Source organism: Chiloscyllium punctatum, chromosome 36, assembly GCF_047496795.1.
Source record: "Chiloscyllium punctatum isolate Juve2018m chromosome 36, sChiPun1.3, whole genome shotgun sequence".
Taxonomy (NCBI): domain Eukaryota; kingdom Metazoa; phylum Chordata; class Chondrichthyes; order Orectolobiformes; family Hemiscylliidae; genus Chiloscyllium; species Chiloscyllium punctatum.
In genome coordinates, this window is record NC_092774.1 from 64,783,769 (window position 1) to 64,804,953 (window position 21,185).

The following is a 21,185-nucleotide window of genomic DNA, read 5'->3' on the forward strand; positions in this document are numbered from 1 at the left end:
AAAATCGACGTTCCGGGCAAAAGCCCTTCATCAGGAATAGAGGCAGGATCCCTCCAGGGTGGAGAGATAAATTGGGGCTGGGGTGTGCTGGGCCAAAGGTAGCAAAAAGTACAATAGATGAATGGGGGTGGGGATGGAGGTGACAGATCAGAGAGGAGGGTGGAGCGGATAGGTGGGGAGGGAGATTGGCAGGTAGGACAGATCATGTGGACAGCGCTGAGCTGGAAGGCTACAATTGAGGTAAGGTGGGGGAGGGGAAATGAGGAAACTGATGAAGTCCACATTGATGGCCTGGGGTTGAATTTACCCCAAGCGGGAGATTAAACGTTCATCCTCCAGGCATCGAGTGGGGAGGGAGCGGCGATGGAGGAGGCCCAGGACCTGCATGTCCTCGGCAGAGTGGGAGGGGGTTTGAAATGTTGGGCCAGAGGGCGATGGGGTTGATTGGTGCCGGTGTCCTGGAGATGTTCCCTCAAGCGCTGTGACTTGACTCTGCGAGGAGTCTCCAGTCTCCCCAATGTAGAGGAGACTGCATCAGGTGCAATGGATACAAGAAATGACATTGTTGGATACACAGGTGAAAGCCTTCGAACGACCACGGCCCGGATTCGATTTCCGGGCAGGGAAGTAATTTTCAGTAGAGCTATCAGGCTGTGCTTGCAACTCCCTGGTGGTCTAGTGGTTAGGGTTCGGCGCTTTCACCGCCGCGTCCCGAGTTCGATTCCCGGTCAGGGAAACTGTTTTCAGGGGGTATCTAGGCTCCCCGTTCTTCGTAATTGCTCTAGACAGTTATTTATTGATCTTCGTAGTTCCTGGGTGCTGCAGTGTGTCGTGGCTCGTTGAAATAGTGTCCTGATTCAGATATGTTTGTATGCATCGGGGTGATTGCTTCTGTGGTTAAGTTCTTGGTTCGCGTGCATTGTTTTCCGAGAGACGCTTTTTTGAATTTACCATTAACTGTTCGCTCTCCTGTGACATCTAGAAATGGCACTTTGTTGTTGTTCTCCTCTTTTGTGAATTTTATGCCAGTAAAGATATTGTTGATGGTGTTGTAGGTTTCCTCTAATTTGTTTCAATATTTGATGACAAAAGTGTCATCGCTGTAGCGGACCCAAAGTTTGGGTTGGATCGTTGGAAGGGCTGTCTGTTCGAGTTTCTGCATTATTGCTTCTGCGAGGAATCCTGATGCTGGAGGTTTCGTGCGTATTTCGTTGATTTGTTTGTCGGGCTTGTTATTGAATATGAAGTGGATGGAAAGGCACAGTTCCACGAGCTTGACAGTGCTATCTTTGCTGATGAAGTTGATGCTGTGTTTGTGTCTTTGGTTCTTCGAGTAGTGTCTTCAGTTTTCTTTGGCCACGTTGATGTTAATGGATGTGAACAGGGCTGTTATGTCAAAGGACAACATTAATCCATCCTTTTCTATCTCAGTGTCTTTGGTGTTCAGGAATTCTTGGATGGAGTAAATGGAGTGGAGTGAATCTTCGACTAGGTGTTTTAGCCTTCAGTCGTGGCCTTTGACTGGTCTGTATATTGGTGTTCCAAGTACTGAGACTATGGTCTAAGGGTGGCTCCTGGTTTGAAGGGAAGGAGAACAACAACAGAGGGCCATTCCTTGATGTCACAGTAGAGCGAACAGTCAATGGGGAACTTCAAACTGGCATCTACAGAAAAACAACAGACCCAAACCAAGTACTTAACTGCAGAAGCAATCATCCCAACACCCACAAACGAAGCTGCATCAGGACATTATTTCAACGAGCCACTACACACTGCAGCACAGAGAAACTACGAAGAGCACAAGAGAAATACGTATATAGTGTATTTAAGGAGAACGGGTCCCCAATAAACCCTCTCTGCCGATTTCTCATTGATGCTTCCAAGGTGACACTCAAAAATTCGGTTTATCCCTCCATTCTTTCCTGTTTGTTTTTTGTGGGTTTTGAAAGCTTTCGCAATCCTCTGACTGAGTATTGGAGTTGGAAGGTTGTGTTGTGGTTGTACAGGACATTGGTTAGACCACTTTTGAAATATTGTGCACAATTCTAGTCTCCCTCCGATCAGACGGATATTGTGAAATTTGAAAGGGTTCTTAAGCACCAAAGGGTCCACAGAGATGAAGAGGCCCTTCTGCTGCCGTGAGTGTGGGAAGGCCTTCAGTGATTCCTCTGCCCTGCTGACGCACCAGTTGGTCCATACCGGGGAAGGATGTTCTCCGGCCCCAAGTGCGAAATGGTCTTCAGCAGTTCTTCCCATCTGCAGAGACACCAGTGGGTCCACACTGAGGAGAAGCCGTTCTTCTGCCCCGACTGCAGAAAGGGCTTTGCACTTTCCTCCGACCTGCTACCCCATTGGTGGGTCCACATGGGGGAGAGGTCGTTCAGTTGCCTAAGTGCAGGAAGTCCTTCATCAATTCCTCAGCCCTGCTGATGCACCAGTCCGTCCACACCGGGGAGATGCCATTCTCCTGCCCGAGTGTGCTAAGGGCTTTACCCGCTCCTCCACACTGCTGAAGCACCAGCTGGTCCACACGGGGGGATGGGGGGTGGAGAGGGGAGGCCTTTCTGCTGCCCTGAGTGCGGGAAATCCTTCAGCAATTCCTCCGCCCTGCTGAAGCACCAGTGTGTCCACACCGGGGAGAGGCCCTTCAGCTGGCCCGAGTGTGGGAAGAGGTTCATGTTTTCCTGCAACTAGCGGAAGCATCAGCGGGGGCACCAGCGCACCCAGCAATCAGATCCCACCGGTAACGCTGCCTTTAGTCACCCCCCAGGACTGAACCTCCTGCCAGTTCTGACAGTGGGTGCACTGGGAGAGTAGGTAGGCTGTTTTAGTCTTCTGCTGGACGGCAATTGCCTGCCCAACCCCCCACAACTACAACCCCATGGTGGCTCAGGGTTAGCACTGCAGCCTCATGGCACCAGGAACTCGGAATACTTCCACCCTTGGGGATCTGTGTGCAATTTATGGAGGATAGGAAAATGGATCTGAGTGGGTTACTCTTCGGAGAATCTGTGCAGATGTGTTGGGCTGAAGGACCTGTTTCCACACTGTCGGAGTTCAACCAACATATGAGCTTTGTTTTCATTGGAAACTGCTGCTCATTGAGCCAGGGACTGCACATTGCCAAATGAAATGATCCAGAGAAACGTAAGACCGCAAGACCATCGGAGCAGAAGTTAGGCCATTCGGCCCATCGAGTCTACTCAGCAATCCGTTAGTGACAATAGTAGCGCAGATGAGATTAGCTACAGTGTGGAAACAGGCCATTTGTCCCAACAAGTCCACATCGACCCTCCGAAGAGTAACCCATCCAGACCCATTTCCCTCTGACGAATTTACCTAACTCTATGGGCAGTTAAGCATGACAAATCCACATGACCTGAACATCTTTGGACGATGGAAGAAAACAGGACCACCCAGAGAAAACCCACGCAGACACTGGGAGAATATGAAAACTCCTCACAGACAGCCACCCAAGGCTGGAAACAAACCTGGGTCCCCGGCACGGTGAGCCTGCAGTGGTAAACACTGAGCCACTACATATTGCAACCCGAAGTAGGCAAGCAGGAGGTTGGGAGAATGCAGCAAGCCAGGCAGCACCAGGATGTGGAGTAGTCAGCGGTTTGGGTATTAACCCTTCTTCAGGACTGAAACGTTGACTTCTCTGTGAGAAACGATTTACGGGAATGTTGCTGGGGGTTGGAGGGTTTGAGCTACAGGGAGAGGCTGGACCATCAGAGGCAGAGGAGTGACCTCATAGAGGTTACAAAATCATGAGGGGCATGGACAGGGTAATAGACAAGGTCTTTTCCCTGGGATGGGGTAGTCCAGAACTTGAGGGCAAGGGTGTAGGGTGAGATGCGAAATATATTAAAGGGACAACTTCACAGGATTTGGGTCAGGTGTTGTCAAATGGGACTAGATTACTTTAGGATATCAGGTCAGCATGGACAAGTTGGACCAAAGGGTCTGTTTCCATGCTGTATGTGTCTCTGACTACTGGTCCTGATGTAAGTTTAAAATAGAGTCCAAGTAACTTTGAATAGTTCAATCTTGTTGAACTCACCTCCTGAAAAGTTTCAGATGAATCCCTCTGAGAGATACTGTTTAAACATGCTGAGTTGGACAAAGTATCCCATCAAGTTCAACACAAACCCAGAGTTGAAGAAGTCAGAAGTCAGAACACCAAGGGGACCAAAACTGATCATAATATTCCAGGTGCAGCCTCATCAACGTCCTGTATAACTACAACATAACTATATCTATACTCAATTCCCGAACTGATGAAGGTTAGTGTGCCTAAACCTTTCTACATTGCATTGTGTATCGATGTAATCAGAGATATAGGACCTACTTTACACTGAACCACAATCCTGCTTCTGGGAGCACAGTGACTAATAGGGAAGGCAAAAGGGAGATTGACCTTTAAATGGAGTATAAAAGTAGGGAGGTTATAGTGGAGGTTTTGATTGAAAGTGCAGTGAAGATTCAACCAGCTGACAGTGGATCTGAATCACATGTAGATCAGACCAGGTTCGGACAGCACGAAACCAGATAAGTTTTTACAACAAACCACAACGAGGTCATCATTAGACTCTTAATTCCGGATTTATATTGAATTCAGATTCCACCATCTGCCGTGGCAGGTTTTGAACACAAGTCCCTAGAACATTACCTGGGTGAATAGTCTGGTGACAATAAAGTCGGCCATCGCCTCCCCTGAACACATTGGCTTATTGTGTTCAGAGGTAACAAAGGAACAAGAGGTTTTAGCAACTGTTAAGTTGTTGATGTTACACAAGGGAACATCAGAACTCTCAGTAATGGCACATACTGAAGTCAGTGTCCTGGATCAGAGGTAAGGGCTCGGGAACAATAAGAAATAGGAACAGGAATATACCATTCAGCCCGTTGAGCCTGCTTCTCCATTCAGTAGGATTCTGGGTGATCTGGCATTCCCCACAGTCACTTTCCAGCCCTTTTCCTGCAACTGTTCATCCCCTGACTCTTCACAAATCTATCCATCCTAGTTTTAAAGTGACATAAAGGCTGTCAACAGAGTTACTGGGGTGGGGGTGGGGGGGTGGGGGGCGGGTACGGGGGCTCAGGTCGAACTTGGGGACTAAAACAATGGCTTCACACTTCACAACATTTAACTAAGGGAATGTTTATGGTTATCCAATGCTGGAAATTGGGCAGGCATTCAGGTAAAATTATTGGTAAATTATGAATGACAGAGGAGTCGGGAGAGAAGTGGTGTTCAGGTACAGTTGGATATCATTAGTATAGATGCCAACACCAGCAGCTACGGTAAAACAAATCAGAACGGAAGACGCTAAAATCATACCCTCCCAGAGGATAGAGTGATGCTAGAGAGGGTCAGTACTGTCATTAACCCTGATCAAGGCTGTCCGCAGGTCGACGAGGGAATGTTCATCCCTGTCACCGTGACAAAGGATGTCAAATATCACCTTGATAAGAACTGTTTCAGGGGTGGAAACCAGACTCGAGGGCTTTAAACACAGAATTCTGGAAAAGATGGGAATGGCTAATTCAACAATGTTACATCCAAATTAACACTTCTTTTCGTGCGATAATAATAGAAGTGTTTTGGTTTTATGTTTGAAGATTCTCAGCAACACTGAGTAAGAAGCAACAAAATTAACACAAGAAATACTGCAATTGCTACAATGTGCCTGCTCCCAATAGGGGGCCATCGGTGTGAAATTAACTGTCTACAAGGGGCAATATTGGAAAGGAATTACCCAGTTCATAGCTATCAGAGGGGAGACACAGACTGATTGATACAAACATATAATGGGCGGGAGTTGGCCACTCGGCACTTCGAGCCTGCTGCAGCATTCAATAAGATCATGGCTGATCTGAATTCAACCTCAACTCTACATTCCAACACATCCCCGACAATCTTTCATCCCCTTGGTTATCAAGAACCTATCTACCTCTGCCTTAAAGATTTTGAATCCACTGCCTTTTGAAGAAGACACACAACCCTCAGAAAGAAAAGAAATCATCCTCATTTTTGTCTTCTACATTTAAAATATGACCCTGTACTTTCAGATATTAAGATAGGGACACAAGCTGCATTGAAATAATACTTGTGGTACAGTTAACTATCTCAAAGTGCTTCACGTGAACATTATGAGAATTCCTTTAAAAATCACAAGACCGGAGCACAGATGAGACAGGTGACAAAATACTTGGTCAAAGGGACAAGTTTAGGGCAATCTTTTAAACAGGTTCAATTTCCCAAACATCAGAAGACAAAGACGTGAACAACAAACACAAAATAGCAACGAATGGGAAACAACAGTGTAGTCATAACGTCACAGGATGAGTAATCCAGGGAACATGAGTTCAAATCCCACCACAGCAAGAGGTGAGATGAGAATAATTCAAATCATCAATGGGGAACACAAAGTAAGTCTCAGTATGGTATCGATGACACTGACGTCAATTGTCCTAAAAACCCATGTTCACCAATGTTCTTTCAAGAGGGAAACTGCCATCCCTGCATGGTTTGACTTACATGTGACTCCAGACCGACAGCAATGTGGTTGACTCTTAAACTGCCCTCTGAATTGGCACAAGCAAGGCACCTTGCACTTAGGGATGGATAACAAATATCAACCGTGTGAAAGTGTCATAACAGAAATTGCTGGAGAAACTCAGCCAGTCTGGCAACACTGGTGGAGAGACAGAGAAAGAAACAAAGACAATATCCTGGCTTGAGTCCAGAACAGTTGTGAAGAAGGGTCACAGCACTTGAAATACTAACTCTGCTTCTCTCTCCACATGTGCTGCCAGTCCTATTGAGTTTCTCCAGCATTTAACGCATTTTTGTGTTTCAGATCTCCATCATCTGCAGTTCTTCATTACACTGACTTAGGGAAGCTCAAATCCCATAAAAGGGTCGAGCAGAAGGGCTGGAATTACTCAGCAAGTCTGGCACCAGTTATGGAGATAAAAACAGTTCGTACTTCGGGTCATTGAATGATCTTACATCAGGGACAAACTTTTGGGGAAGCTGCAAGAGTAAAAGGCACTGGTGTAACTTCAACATCTGAGAGAACTCTCTCAGCCATGGAGGTCAGGCTGACTCAGCATTCTGGTCCTGCTCATTACCTGTTAAATTCTCCATTTGTTTTTCTTGTTATATTTCTACATGGTTGACACATTCCTATGTTTTAAAATGAAATTACAAACAGACAAGAATTTTCCATGTAAGTAATCATACATTAGAAGGTTTGGAACGTGAATGTAAACTTTTAAACAGAAAGTATTTATTCATGCATGGGGTGTGGACATCGCTGGCAATGCCAGCATTTATACCCATCCTTAACCACCCTGTGGTTGGTTGGAAAAGTGCATGAAGGTGTCTGAGATTGTCTTGATCAGCACAGCAATCTCAAAGATGGGTGTGCTCAGGTACAAGTACCCTGCACTCCCACAGCCAAGTCTGCATTCACTTCAATTATAGATGCCATCTAAACCTCCCAGGACAAGGACAGCATGGGATGACAATCAGAATAAAGCTTCCTCTACTCTTGAATTTCAAGTGAAGCTACCTCAACACTGTCCCCAACAAACACTGCCAAGACAGACACAGCATTGGGTTAGATACAGAGTAAACCTTCCTCTACACTTCCCCATTCATACAGTCCCAGGACAATGACAGCAGAGGTTTAAATAAACAGTAGAGCTTCTTCCATTCTGACTGACACTTAGTACGTCCTACACTAACCCTCAAGGAAAATTCAGAACTGAAGTATTATCTGGTACTGAATTCACACATCCTAATGGGAATGACAGCAACAGAAAATCATGTAGTGAAACACAGATAAAACACACACAATGTACAACAAAACTAGACTGTTATTTGGATCAAAGACATAGTCCCTGCAGTGATCCGAATGTGAGCTGAACAAATTTCACACTTGAACAATATTCCCTGAGAATGCAATGTCCACCTCACTGCTGTCTATTCAGTTCCTCTGCTCTCGTTCAGGGCTGAGTTGCGGCTGACCACATTGTGGCGTGGAGGTCAAGAGGTTGGACAGTTAAGGTCAACTTGGATTGAGGGCATCCTTTGTCATGCCAGTGAGGTCGAGGGTCGCTCATTTACTCAACTTATAATCGGGGACAAGGGGATGTCAGGCTGGGCTTGTATCAGTTTGAGTTTAGAAGAAACAGATGATCCGATGGAGCTGTATAACATCTGGAGAGGACTTAATGCAAATGTAATGTCAACTCAATTCTAGCCAGAGACTAGTCTCTCATTTAAGATAGGAGAGTTTTGTTTTTCTCTCAAGTGTTCCCGAGTCTTTGAAATTCACTTGTTTAGAGAGCAGCATGTGGTGGTGGCACGGTGGTGAGCACTGCTGCCTCACGGCATCAGTGACCTGGGTTTGATCCCACCCTCGGGCAGACTGTCTGTGTGGAGTTTGCACATTCTCCCCTTGTGTCTGCGTTGGCTTCCTGTGGTGCTCTGGCCTCCTCCCACGGTCCAAAGGACATGCAGTTGATGGTAGACTGAACATGGGAGATGCAGGGTTACAGGGATAGGGTAACGAACTGGGTCTGGGTGGGACGGTCAGTCAATGTTGACTCGATGGGCTGAATGGCCTACTTGCACGCAATTGGCCTATAATAATCAATACTATGCACTTGCTTTATGGTTATCGACATCAAATTACATGAGTGGTTTTGGTTATTTCATCTCTTATTATCGTATTCAACCAACTACAGCATCTAGAAACTTGCTTAATTACAATATCCAATATTTGCCGAGTACTGTTTCTTTTTGTCACGACCATTATCTTGAACTCTGACGTGTGACCTCCTTATTGCTGTCAAAGTTCTTTATTTGTCTATACATTGTCATGTTTTTACTTTGTCGAATGTCTTCCTGACATTTGCAGTTAAGACCCTATATTCTGCCCTCGTCAACATTTTCCCTTACAATTCTCTACTAAGGATTTCACGAAAAACCTCAGAGTGTGGTGAGACTGCAGAACTCACTACCATAGTGAATACTTGGTTTGGAAGACACGACAACTAAGGGTAAGCAACCCAATACAAATGACTGTCACTGACACCAGATTCACAACACAGTGAAATTTAAACATGCAATATCCCTCAATTTCTCAACTGTCCCAAACCAGACTTGGTGAAGAACAGGTCTTGCACATCAACATTATAATTTAAACAAAAACGAACAATTATAAATACGGCAAATTTTCTAGGGCAAAGTTAAAGAAGATAATTTAATTAATAGCAATGATTTAAACCCTTTGATCAAGTCCCCCACCATCTCAGAGACAGAGACTTCAGCGCCAAATTAAAAAAAATTTTTTAAAACATACCAATTCAAGCAAACAGTTTCCAACATAGGATTGCCAAGCCTTTGTGCAATCTTTGGACTATTACTGTTTCACAGACACGTAACTGTAAATCTAATTTAAAAGTCACTGCTGAATGTGAATAGACACCCCAGTATTCAGCTGTTTCTTACAGGCTGGGACTCATTCACAGAAAGAGACAACAATTCTTTAACAGGACAGTAGAATCTGGAGAGAACAGCTCCTGGTCTCAACGAGCAGCAGTGCCCAATGGAAGCAAAGTTGCAGGGGTGGGGGAGCACGACGGCATAAAACAATAAAAACCGACCGACTCTCCCACTATAAGCACTGTCAGAATGTGCAGGGGTTCAGTCCTCTCAGTGACCCACAGCAGCTTCACCAGCAGAATCAGATTGTTGGGAGCACTGGTGTGCCCGCTGGTGCTTCTGCAAGGTGCAGAATGATGAGAACCTCCGCTTCCACTCGGGGCAGGTGAACGGCCTCTCCCCGGTATGGGCCCACCTGTGCCTCAGCAGGTGGGAGGAATTGCTGAAGGCCTTCCCGCACTCTGGACAGGTGAAAGGCCTCTCCCCCGTATGGACCCGAAGGTGGGATACCTGGGTAAAGCCCTTCCCACACTTCAGGCAGGAGAACGGGCTCTCCCCGGTCTGGACCCGCTGGTGCCTCAGCAGGGCAGAGGTATCGTTGAAGGCCTTCCCGCACTTGGAGCAGCTGAAGGGCATCTCTAATATGTGGACCTGGCGGTGGGTCCGTCCGACGGAGGAATAGCTGAAGGCCTTCCCGCATTCGGGGCAGGAGAATGACCTCTCGCCTGTGTGGACCCCCTGGTGCCTCTGCAGTACAGAGGAATTGCTGAAGGTCTTCCCGCACTCAGAGCAGGAGGACAGTCTCACCCCGGTGTGACTGCGCCCATGAGTCTCCAAGTCAGATGGGAAACGGATGCCTTTCCCACAGTCGCCATATTTTCATGGTTTCTCCACGGGACGGGATTCCTTGGGTTTCTCCATGACCGAAGCTTCAGCTGCACACAAACGCGTGTACAGCACCTCCCTGCCGTGAATTCCACTTCCCAATCTGTATAACGTTTACTGGCTCCACAATCAGAGTGCTGCAATAGTCGGGTCTCTCAGCCAGTCTCACTGATGCTGAAAACGTAATGAAAGAGGAACCAAAAAGCTTGTTTCCTTCTCACAGAATCATAGTCGAAAATTGTTATCGTCCCGATGGATTCAGTGACTGCCAGACATTGACGTGAAATTGAGGGCTGCAAATGCTGGAGAGTCAGAGTCAAAGCACAGCAGATCAGGCAGCATCGGAGGAGCAGCAGAGTCAATGTTTCAGGCAAAGCTCTTCATCTATTGATATTGAAACGTCCGTCTTCAGATCTTCAAATAATCTGTAAAAAGAGATTACAAAAGACATTACTGTCAGTCCAGGTTAGAAATTCCAAACAAGCAATTCTACTTTCTGCAGAATATTCTTTTCTTTTTCCACAAAATTGAAAGTCCCATCGCACTCCCTTTCATCCCTCTATTCTCACTCCGCTCAAACTAATTCACCCGACGGTACTGATTCAGGATCTTACAGAGACCGAAAAGTGAAAACATCAAGACAGACACCTCTGAATTTAGGATACCTCCACCTGAAAGTTAGTATCTTTCACGACATCTAGGAGTGAGTAAGTCTGATTTTGGGAAGCAAAAAAAAGTGTTAATTCAGGATGAACCTTCAATGCAGCTTCTTGAGAAACAACCAGACACGAAATGGTTAACATCTGGGGAGGTGGAAGTGGGGGGATGGAGGAAATGAGATATCAAGGCATTGACACCGACACCAGACAGAAACTGAACACATAGGCAGGGCAAACATGACGGGCAAGCCAGAGTCATAGAGATACACAGCACAGAAACAGGTCCTTCAGGCCAAATCATTCGTGCCCACCACATAGCCTAAATTAATCTCGTCACATTTACCAGCACTTGGCCCATATCCCTCTGAACTCTTCCTATTCATATACCCGTCCAGATGCCTTTCAAATGTTATAATTGGACCTACATCCACCACTTCCTCCGGCAGATCATTCCTTACACTTGCCTCCCTCACCTCAAACATATTATCCTCCTGTTCTGGACTTCTCCCATCCCAGGGAAATGACCTTGTCTATTTACCCTATCCATGCCTCTCATGATTCAATAAACGTCTGTAAGATCACCCCTCAGCCTCTGGTATACCGGGGAAAACAGCTCAAGCAATGCACTGCGTTTCCTTTTAGCTTCACACTCACAGAACCTTACTCCCGTGTAAAACATTGTTTCCCTCCCCCACACTGTCCATGGGAAAAGCCAAGGCTGCTGAGACTCTGGAGTTGGGGGAATGCCACGTAGAATTCCTGCAATGTGGAAACACGCCATTCAGCCCAACAAGTCCACACCGACCATCCAAAGCGTAACTCATGTGGACACATTCCCCTATCCCATTCCACTACACTTACTGCACACTATGGGCCCATCTAGTATGGCCACTTCTCCCGAAACTGAACACCTTTAGATGTTGGGAGGAAACCAGAGCACCCAGAGGAAACCCAGCAGACACGGCAGGGAGAATGTGCAAAATCCACACAGAGAGTCGCCCCAAGGCTGGAATCGAAAGTGGATCCCTGTCGCTGTAAGGCAGCAGTGCGAACCACTGATCCATCGTGCGGCCCATGTGTGCGGAAAGAAGTGGGGGCTGGGAACTTTGTTAATTGTACCACACAGTGGATTGTTGAGTAAGGTTAAATCTCACGGGATCCAGGGAGAGCTAACCAACTGGGCACAAAATTTAGAAACGCGCTGTTGGAGATGCTGGAATCCTTCCTGAAAACAACAAATGCTGGAGATCACAGTGGGTCAGGCAGCGCTGTGCTACTCTATGACTGGACAGTGTGGACGTGGAGATGATGTTTCCACTCGGAGAAGGGTTGAGGATGCCAAGTCATTTCGGGCATTTAAGACAGAGATAGGTTCTTGATTAATAAGGGGTCAAGGGTTATGAGGAGAGGGCAGCAGAATGGGATAGAGAAACATATCAGCCATGATCGACTGGTGGAGCAGACTCGATGGGCCAAATGGCCTCAGCCTGCTCCTGTGTATTATGGTCTTAAAGCTCGGCAGATGACTTAAGGGGTTCTCACAAACTATTTCAGAATCCTGAAGAGGAGTTGTTGGACTCGAAACTTTAACTCTGCTTTCTCTCCACAGATGCTTCCAGTCCTGCTGAGGTTTTCCAGTGTTTTCAGTTTTTGTTTCAGATTTCCAGCATCCACAGTTCTTTGTCTTATTTATCAAATTCATTTCTTGCCCTTCCCAAGTGTCTGGAACTTCATCTCCCTGATCTACAAACTGTTCACTTACCCTAGAAATGACCACTACCTCCTTATCAGAGTAGATCCCTTTGTTGCAAAATGATTGTTCAATTCTGTGACCAAAATTATTGCATTCGTAATTACTTACACCAGGGACTCTCAATATCTCAGGCCAGAACACAGCTAGATTGTTTCAGACAGTACATTTATGTGATTTGATGCAATTCCCTATTCCCGACCTTTCCAGCGTGTTGCAGGGAATGGAGGGTTTGAGTTAAGAAGAAGTTGGGACATTTTTCCAATGGAGCCGAGGAGGTTGACAGTTAACCTTATAGAGATTTTTAAAATCAGAAGGGGTATAGATAAGGTGTCATTCCCAGGAGGCTCAGAATATTTTATTGCTCCAGAAGGTGTAAAAGGGGGTCAAAGCTTCAACAGAAATCGAGCAGAGCTGAGAACAGATAATATTTAACCCTGTGGGAAGAGGGAGATCAGAGGACAGAGAAATCAGGACCTGAAATCCGAGCTGACACCAGACTACCATGTTATCAGTGCTTTGATTAGCAGTGCCCACCCTCTACCTTTACTGAGCCTCTCACTCGACTTGAATGCCACGTATCCCCTCGATATTCCGGATCCAATCCTTGCCATTCTGAAGCCATATCTCTGTAAGGAGTCTCAGATCATAATTATTCTCTACAATGTGTGCAGTAAATTAATTCGCTTTTGTTACAATGCAGCACACATTCATATACTGAGCTTTTAGTCTTATTTTTTGTGATGGTTAGAATCCAGTTTTGATTGCTAGTACATTTATTCTTCTTGTCCCTTTCTATCATTCTCTGGTGTTTGGTTTCCACATCACTACATTGCTCACTGGCCTTGATTTGGATTGGCTATGCTAAATTGCCCAGTGTTTAGGGATGTGCAGGTTAGGTGGGTTGGCCATGGGAAACGCAGGGTTATCGTTTCAAAGTAATAGAAGGAGTAGGCCATTTGGCCCATCGACCCTGCTCCGCCATACATTAAAATCATGGCGGATCGATCAATCGTCTCAGCTCCTCCTAATTGCATTATCCCAACTTCCCTGAGTTCCCTTACCTCGCAAAAAACCCATCCAACAGTGTCTTAATGAAGCTGCCTCTACTGCTTCCTTGAGCACAGAATTCCATTAATTTACCATTAACCACATAGGTCCTGCCCTGAGTTGCCTCATCAAAATGCAACAGCTCATATTTGTCTAAATTAAACTCCATCCACAATCCTTGGCCCATCGGCTCATCTGATCAATTATAATTTATATTAAACTTTCTTTCCTACGTTATTCCCTAAAAGCTGAAAATCTCCATCCCAAACTCTCGCCCTCCGTTCTCACTTTGTTGAATCTAATCACGGATGTCCTCAATCTGAAGGGTTTGGTTCATGCTGATTAACAGGCCCACATTCAAGGGGGATCTAACTGAAACGGACAGAACATTGAACGGCCTGGACAGAGTGGATATTGGGAAGATGTTTTCATTGGGAGGAGAGACTAATACCAATGGGCATAGCCTGAGCATAAAGGGAGAATGGAGATTAGGAGAAATTTCTTTAGCCAGAGAGTGGTGAATCTATGGAATTCATTGTCACAGAAAACTGTGGAGGCCAGGTCACTGAGTATGTTGAACATTGAGATAGAGATGTACAGCACAGAAACAGACTGTTTGGTCCAACTTGTCCATGCCGACCAACTATCCCAACCCAATCTAGTCCCACCTGACAGCACACGGCCCCATATCCCTCCAAGCCATTCCTAATCATACACCTACCCAAATGCATTTTAAATGTTGCAATCGGACTAGCCTTCACCACTTCCTCTGGCAGATCATTCAATAAACGTACCATCCTCTGCGTGAAAAAGTTGCCCCTTTGGTCTCTTTGTATCTTTCCCCTCTAACACGAAACCCATGCCCTCTCGGTCTGGACTCACCCACCCCAGTAAAAGACTTTGTCTATTAATCCTATCCATGCCCCTCATGATTTTATACCTGTACAGTTACAACGTTGAAAAGATATTTGGATAAGTACATGAATACGAAACTTTCGAAGGTTTATGGGCCAAACACTGGTAGGTGTGCCGAGTTTAGTTTGAGAACATACTCAGCATGGACTAGTTGGATGAAGGGTCTGTTCAGTGCTGTCAGACTCTGTGACTGATCTGTACTGGTCTTAAAACCATTTTCTTACCTCCCCCGATAAGCATCCACTTCTTTGTTGTTCAAAACTCAGATGAACTTAGCCTTGAATATGTTCAGTGACCCCACTTCTGAACTCAATTCCTCTTCGTAATATATCACTTGCCTCGCTCATTGCCTGCTGCATCTGCCCGACAACTGGCATTGACTGGTGTGGAGGGACTCTGAGACCCCTTAGTACATCCATACATCATTCCTGATGAAGGGCTCGTGCCCGAAACGTTCCCTGTCCTGCTCCTCAGATGCTGCCTGACCTGTTGTGCTTTTCCAGTGCCACATTTTTCGATTTTCACCTCCAGTCCTCACTTTCTCCACATTCCAATATGTCACCATTTCAACAATGCACTGCTTTTTTTTAAACAGCAAAGGCTATAACTTCACATTGCAGCACTGCACTTGCCATGTGTTTGTCAATTGAGACACAGACCTGGACCAACTTCGGGAAGAGGCAGAACACTGAGTTCTGAACAAAAACCGTAGCACACTCAAAACGTCGGCTCTGTTTACCTTTCCACTGATGCTACTCGACCCGTTGGCTTTCTGCAGTATTCGCTGTGTTTGTTCGACACAAATGCTGCTTTCCATTAAAGAACTGCAATCCCTGTCCTCTGGTAACTGACCCTAGTCAGTGGCAATAGGTTCTTCTGATCATTAAGGTAAAAACGATGACTGCAGATGCTGAAAACCAAATACTGGATTAGTGGTGTTGGAAGAGCACAGCAGTTCAGGCAGCATCCAACGAGCAGCGAAATCGACATTTCGGGCAAAAGCCCATCATCAGGAATAAAGGCAGTGAGCCTGAAGCATGGAGAGATAAGCTAGAGGAGGGTGGGGGTGGGGAGAGAGTAGCATAGAGTACAATGGGTGAGTGGGGGAGGAGATGAAGGTGATAGGTCAAGGAGGAGATGGTGGAGTGGATAGGTGGAAAAGAAGATAGGCAGGTCGGACAAGTCAAGGAGACAGTAACTGAGCTGGAAGTTAGAAACGAGGCAAATGTGGATGTGGTACCGAGTTTGTTTCACAACATGGTTGAAGAGCTTCAGAGCAGAGGAAATGACCTGGGAGTTGCCGTGGGAGAGGGACTCCCTGAGATTCTTGTAGAGAGGAGGAAAACTTCTTCAAGGCAGGCATCCTTGCAAGAGGATTCGCAGTAGGGTTAAAATCAACAAGGTAAAAACAATGACTGCAGATGCTGAAAACCAAATACTGGATTAGTGGTGCTGGAAGAGCACAGCAGTTCAGGCAGCATCCAACGAGCAGCGAAAACACCACGTCTTCTCCCATCATTGACAGAAACCCCTGGAAATCTCCAGTTAACCTTCTTTGCTCCAAAGAGAACATTCCCAAACTTGGGAATGTCTCCACAAAATGGAAATTGCTCATCCCTGGACATGATGCAAATGTTACAATGGGGCAGAGGTTTTGGCAAAATATTGTCAGTTAGCAGGTGGAAAAATGTTCAGGAAGTAAAACATAAATCCCAGTCTCCAGCTTTGTGAATCTTTAGAAACTCTTTGGGAAGTGGAATTAGAGGAGAATGAAGGATGAACTGACGGACTGAGCAGAGACTGTCCAGACACCGTCCCCTTGTTTAAGAGGCTGATTGACTCTGATATTCTCGGGAGATGAACTGACCCGAGACATTGAACGAATTCTCTGCACATCAGGAATTCAAACCCATTCTCGGCTCGGGGCCAATGAGAAAATTCGGGAAGAGGCAAAACACTGAAAGGCTCGGAGGGCGACGGTCCCGGTGTAGGAGAGCTCGTTCCTCGTGACATGGATGTGCCTGCAGATGGTGGGATCAGGCTGTCCCCATGTCTCCATAATGTATGTCCAAGTCTTTATTATGGAAAAATAAAACCGATAGAAGACAATGGTAATTTTTGGGCGGGGCGGGTTGAACTATGAATTGAATAGTAGGTTCCTCAAAGACACTGCCAGTAGCGTTCGGGCCTGTCTCTGTGGCGCAATTGGTCAGCGCGTTCGGCTGTTAATCGAAACGTTGGTGGTTCGAGACCACCCAGGGACGGGTTGTTTCTTGTTCTCGCTCCTACCGCTTTCTTGGCTGCGGAGATGCACGTTTTTAATGGTTTCAGGAAAATGTTTCCCAAACGGAAATCTTCTCCACTGAGGCAGGACAAAGGGGTTTCTGAATTTATTGAATTTCTAACGTAAAGGACTGCGGATGCTGAGAATCCGAGACAGAAAGCGAAACTGCTGGAAAAACTCAGCAGGTTTGGCTGTACTTGGATGAGGCAAAAAACGAGTTCTGAAATGTTGTCTCTGATTCTCTTTCCACAGATCCTGCCTGACCTGCTGAGGTGCTCCTGCAATTTCTGTTTTTGACTGAACGTCCATTTCATCTTTCGGGATGAAACACCCAGACTCGCCATTTGCAGATATTTAACCCTTTCGAAACCTGTGAAGTGATTGGATTCAAACAAACTCTGCGATGATTCACTCTTTCTCAGCTCCACAGGCAGAGAGACCTGGGAAATGAAGCTGTCATTGTGGTTCTGTATTGATGGGTCGAGTGGTTAATGCGATGGACATGAAATCCATTGCGGTTTCCCCACGCAGGTGTGATCCCTGCCGACTACAGTTGAGAAACGACGTCAAAAGAAAAGGGAGATTGCTCCACGGTTTTTTTTAAATGCAATCAGTGGAGGGGTTGAAATATTTCAATCACATTGGGACTGGTCGGGAATCTGCAACCCACTGCCTGTCAGGGTGGAACAAGCAGATACCCACAGAGCTGCTTTTGAGGCTATGAGCCAAGAGTTTGGAAATGAGAATAGAACAGTGAGGGGCGTGAAGTCGTGATCTAAATGAAGCAGGCACCTGAGGACAAAGGTGTTTTATTTGCCAGTGAAAGATACTGCTTCACAAAGTTGGGACTAAGGAAGGGAATCAGTGACGGTGATTATCTTTGGCTGTTCCTCTTGTGAATGTTCCCATTGCTGCGCATGTCCGTGTTAACGTCAGAACTCTGCAGCATGGCGGCGTCAGGTCCGCACAGTGTCAGGAGTCCAATGGATGACTCATCTGACTCCACCCACCTGTTTGAAATGCAGCTCACAGCTTCTTCACACACCCCAATTAATCTTTCTCATTGTCCTGAAGCCGGCATACGGTTTGAATTCCCGATCTGCGGGAACGAGACTCTTTTCACTGTCTCGCGTCGGGAAATCTCCCTGAGAACATCAGAGTCAAGTCACAGCGCTGTCAGAGGAGAGGAAGCTGAAATAGTCCCACACGCTGCTCATGGGCACATTTCACTTTCCCCAACTCACCGCCTCAACCACTGCGGCTCCTGGGAGTGGAAAGGGAACAAACACCAAAACCCAGTCTCAGCTTTGTAAGTCTTCAGGAAAGAAGAAAACTGTCCATCCCTTCGGATCTTCCATCCTGGGCAGACAGCGTTGATTTTAAATGGCTGTCCAGTCAGTGCCGATTCGTTTTGGCTGAAAAAAATCTTCCTTATCTCATCCCAGCATTTTTTGCCATAGAGACCTGTGTGGCAGAGTTCATGTATATATTTCCTTGTATGGTATTTTGTAAATTACATTCGTTTTCTGGTTGTTTGTATCGGGTATTTCAGGTTCATTAGCCGCTGTTTAAGTGTGTTGGTAGGTTTGTGGGCTACCATGATGCTGAGAGGGTTGGGTTGTCTGGACATCATTTCCCAGATGTCGTTAATGTAAAGTAATGTGCTAGGGTTTCTGTAGACGTTGTGTCTACTTGTGTCAGTTTGTTGATGTGAAATCGTCACACTGGGTTTATTGGGTCGGAAAAAGTGAGGACTGCAGATGCTGGAAACCAGAGTTTAGATCAGAGTGGTGAGGGAAAAGTACAGCAGGTCAGACAGCTTCCGAGGAGCAGGAAAATGGACGTTTCGCGCAAAAGCCCTTCATCAGGAATAGAGGCAGGACGCTTCCAGGGGTGGAGAGATAAATTGCGGGGTGCTGGGCCGAAGGTAGCAAGGAGGACAAGAGGTGAATGGGGTTGGGGACGTAGGTGACAGGTCAGAGAGGAGGGTGGAGCGGATAGGTGGGAAGGGAGATTGACAGGTCCTGAGGACAGCGCTCAGCTGGAAGGTTGGAACTCAGGTAAGGTGGGGGGAGGGGAAATGAGGAAACTGGTGCAGTCCACATTGATGTCCTGGAGTTGAATGTACCTGAGGCAGAAGTTGGGGTGTTCTTCCCCCAGACATCGGGTGGAGAGGGAGGGGCGATGGAGGAGGCCCACGTCCTGCATGTCCCTGGCAGAGTGGAAGGGGAGGTTGAAATGTTGGGCCACAGGGCGATGGGGTTGATTATTGCGGGTATACTGGAGATGCTCCCTCAAACGCTGTGACTTGACTCTGCGACGGGGCTCCAGTCTCCCCAATGTAGAGGAGACCGCATCGGGAGCAATGGATACAAGAAACAACTTTGGTGGAAGCCTTCGAACTGCCGTGACCCGGTTTCGATTTCCGGGCAGGGAAGCAATTTTCAGTAGAGCTGTCAAGCTTCAATGTTGTCTCGCTGGTGGTCTAGTGGTTAGGATTCGGCGCTTTCACCGCTGCGGCCCGGGTTCGATTCCCGGCCAGCGAAGCTATTTGCAGTGTGTTTCTTTGGCTGCCCATTCTCCTTAAATGCGCTGTAGAGTGAGTTATTGGTCTTCGTAGTCACTGGGTGCTGCACTGTGTTGTGGTTCGTTGAAATAGTGCCCTCGTTCAGATTTGTTTGTATGTGTAGGGATGATTACTTCTGTAGCTAAGTACTTGGTTCACGTGTGTTGCTTTCCTGCAGCGGCTGTTTTGAATTTATCATTGACTGGTCGGTCCACTGTGACTTCTAGAAATGGCACTTTGTTGTTGTTTTCCTCTTTTGTGAATTTTATGCCAGGAAGATAATTGTTGATGGTGTTGTAGGTTTCCTCTAATTTGTTTCATTTTTTGATGACAGAAGTGTTTCATGGGCGTTTCGTTGATTTGTTTGTAGGGCTTGTTACTGAATATAAAGTGGGTGGTAAGGCACAGTTCCACGAGGTTGACAGTGTTATCTTTGCTGCTGAAGTTGGTTCTGTGTTTTTGTCTTTAGTTCTTCGAGTAGTGTCTTCAGTTTTCTTTGGCCACGTTGATGTTAATGGATGTGAACAGGTCTGTTATGTCAAAGGACAACATTATTCCATCCTCTTCCACCTTTGGTGTTCAGGAATTCTTGGATGGAGTAAATGGAGTGGCATGAATCTTCGACTTGGTGTTTTAGTCCTCAGTAGAGGCCTTTGACTAGTCTGTATATTGGTGTTCCAAGTAGTGAGACTATGGCCTGAGGGGGGCTCCTAGTTTGAAAAAGAGGAGAACAACAATAAACTGCATTCTTAGATGTCACAGTCGAGCGAACAGTCAATGAGGAACTTCAAACTAGCATCTACAGAAAAACAACACACACAAACCAAATACTTAACCACAGAAGCAATCATCCCAACACCCACAAACGAAGCTGCATCAGGACATTATTTCAACGAGCCACTACACACTGCAGCACAGAGAAACTACGAAGACCACAAGAGAAATACGTATATAGTGTAATTAAGGAGAACGCGTCCCCAATAAACCCATTCCGCCGATTTCTCAGTGATGCTTCCAAGCTCACTCTCAAAAATTCGGTTTGTCCCTCCATTCTTTCCTGTTTGTTTTTTGTGGGTTTTGAAAGCTTTCCCAATCCTCTGACTGAGTATTGGAGTTGGGAAGGTAAAAACAATGACTGCAGATGCTGGAAACCATATTCTGGATTAGTGGTGCTGGAAGAGCACAGCAGTTCAGGCAGCATCCAAGTCGCTTCGAAATCGACGTTTCGGGCAAAAGCCCTTCGTCAGGAATAAAGGCAGTGAGCCTGAAGCATGGAGAGATAAGCTTATCTCTCGATGCTTCAAGCTCACTGCCTTTATTCCTGACGAAGGGCTTTTGCCCGAAACGTCGATTTCGAAGCTGCTTGGATGCTGCCTGAATTGGAGTTAGGAAGTTATGTTGTGGCTGTACAGGACATTGGTGAGACCACTTTTAGAATATTGTGTGCAATTCTGGTGTCCCTCCAATCAGAAGGATATTGTGAAATTTGAAAGGGTTCTGAAGCACCAATGAGTCCATAGAGGGGAAGAGGCCCTTCTGTTCCCCTGAGTGTGGGAAGGCCTTCAGTGATTCCTCTGCCCTGCTGACGGACCAGTTGGTCCACACCGGGG

General features: G+C 46.3%; 3 non-coding genes across 3 annotated transcripts; all 3 read left to right on the plus strand.

The window, feature by feature from the left end:
• The first annotated feature begins 664 nt into the window (after positions 1-664).
• Positions 665-736, plus strand: trnae-uuc (transfer RNA glutamic acid (anticodon UUC)). Its single transcript has one exon. It is a non-coding gene; the product is annotated as a tRNA-Glu (tRNA).
• A 16,179-nt stretch (positions 737-16,915) lies between these two features.
• Positions 16,916-16,989, plus strand: trnan-guu (transfer RNA asparagine (anticodon GUU)). The gene has a single exon. It is a non-coding gene; the product is annotated as a tRNA-Asn (tRNA).
• A 2,494-nt stretch (positions 16,990-19,483) lies between these two features.
• On the plus strand, positions 19,484-19,555 carry trnae-uuc (transfer RNA glutamic acid (anticodon UUC)). The gene has a single exon. It is a non-coding gene; the product is annotated as a tRNA-Glu (tRNA).
• The last annotated feature ends 1,630 nt before the right edge of the window (positions 19,556-21,185 follow it).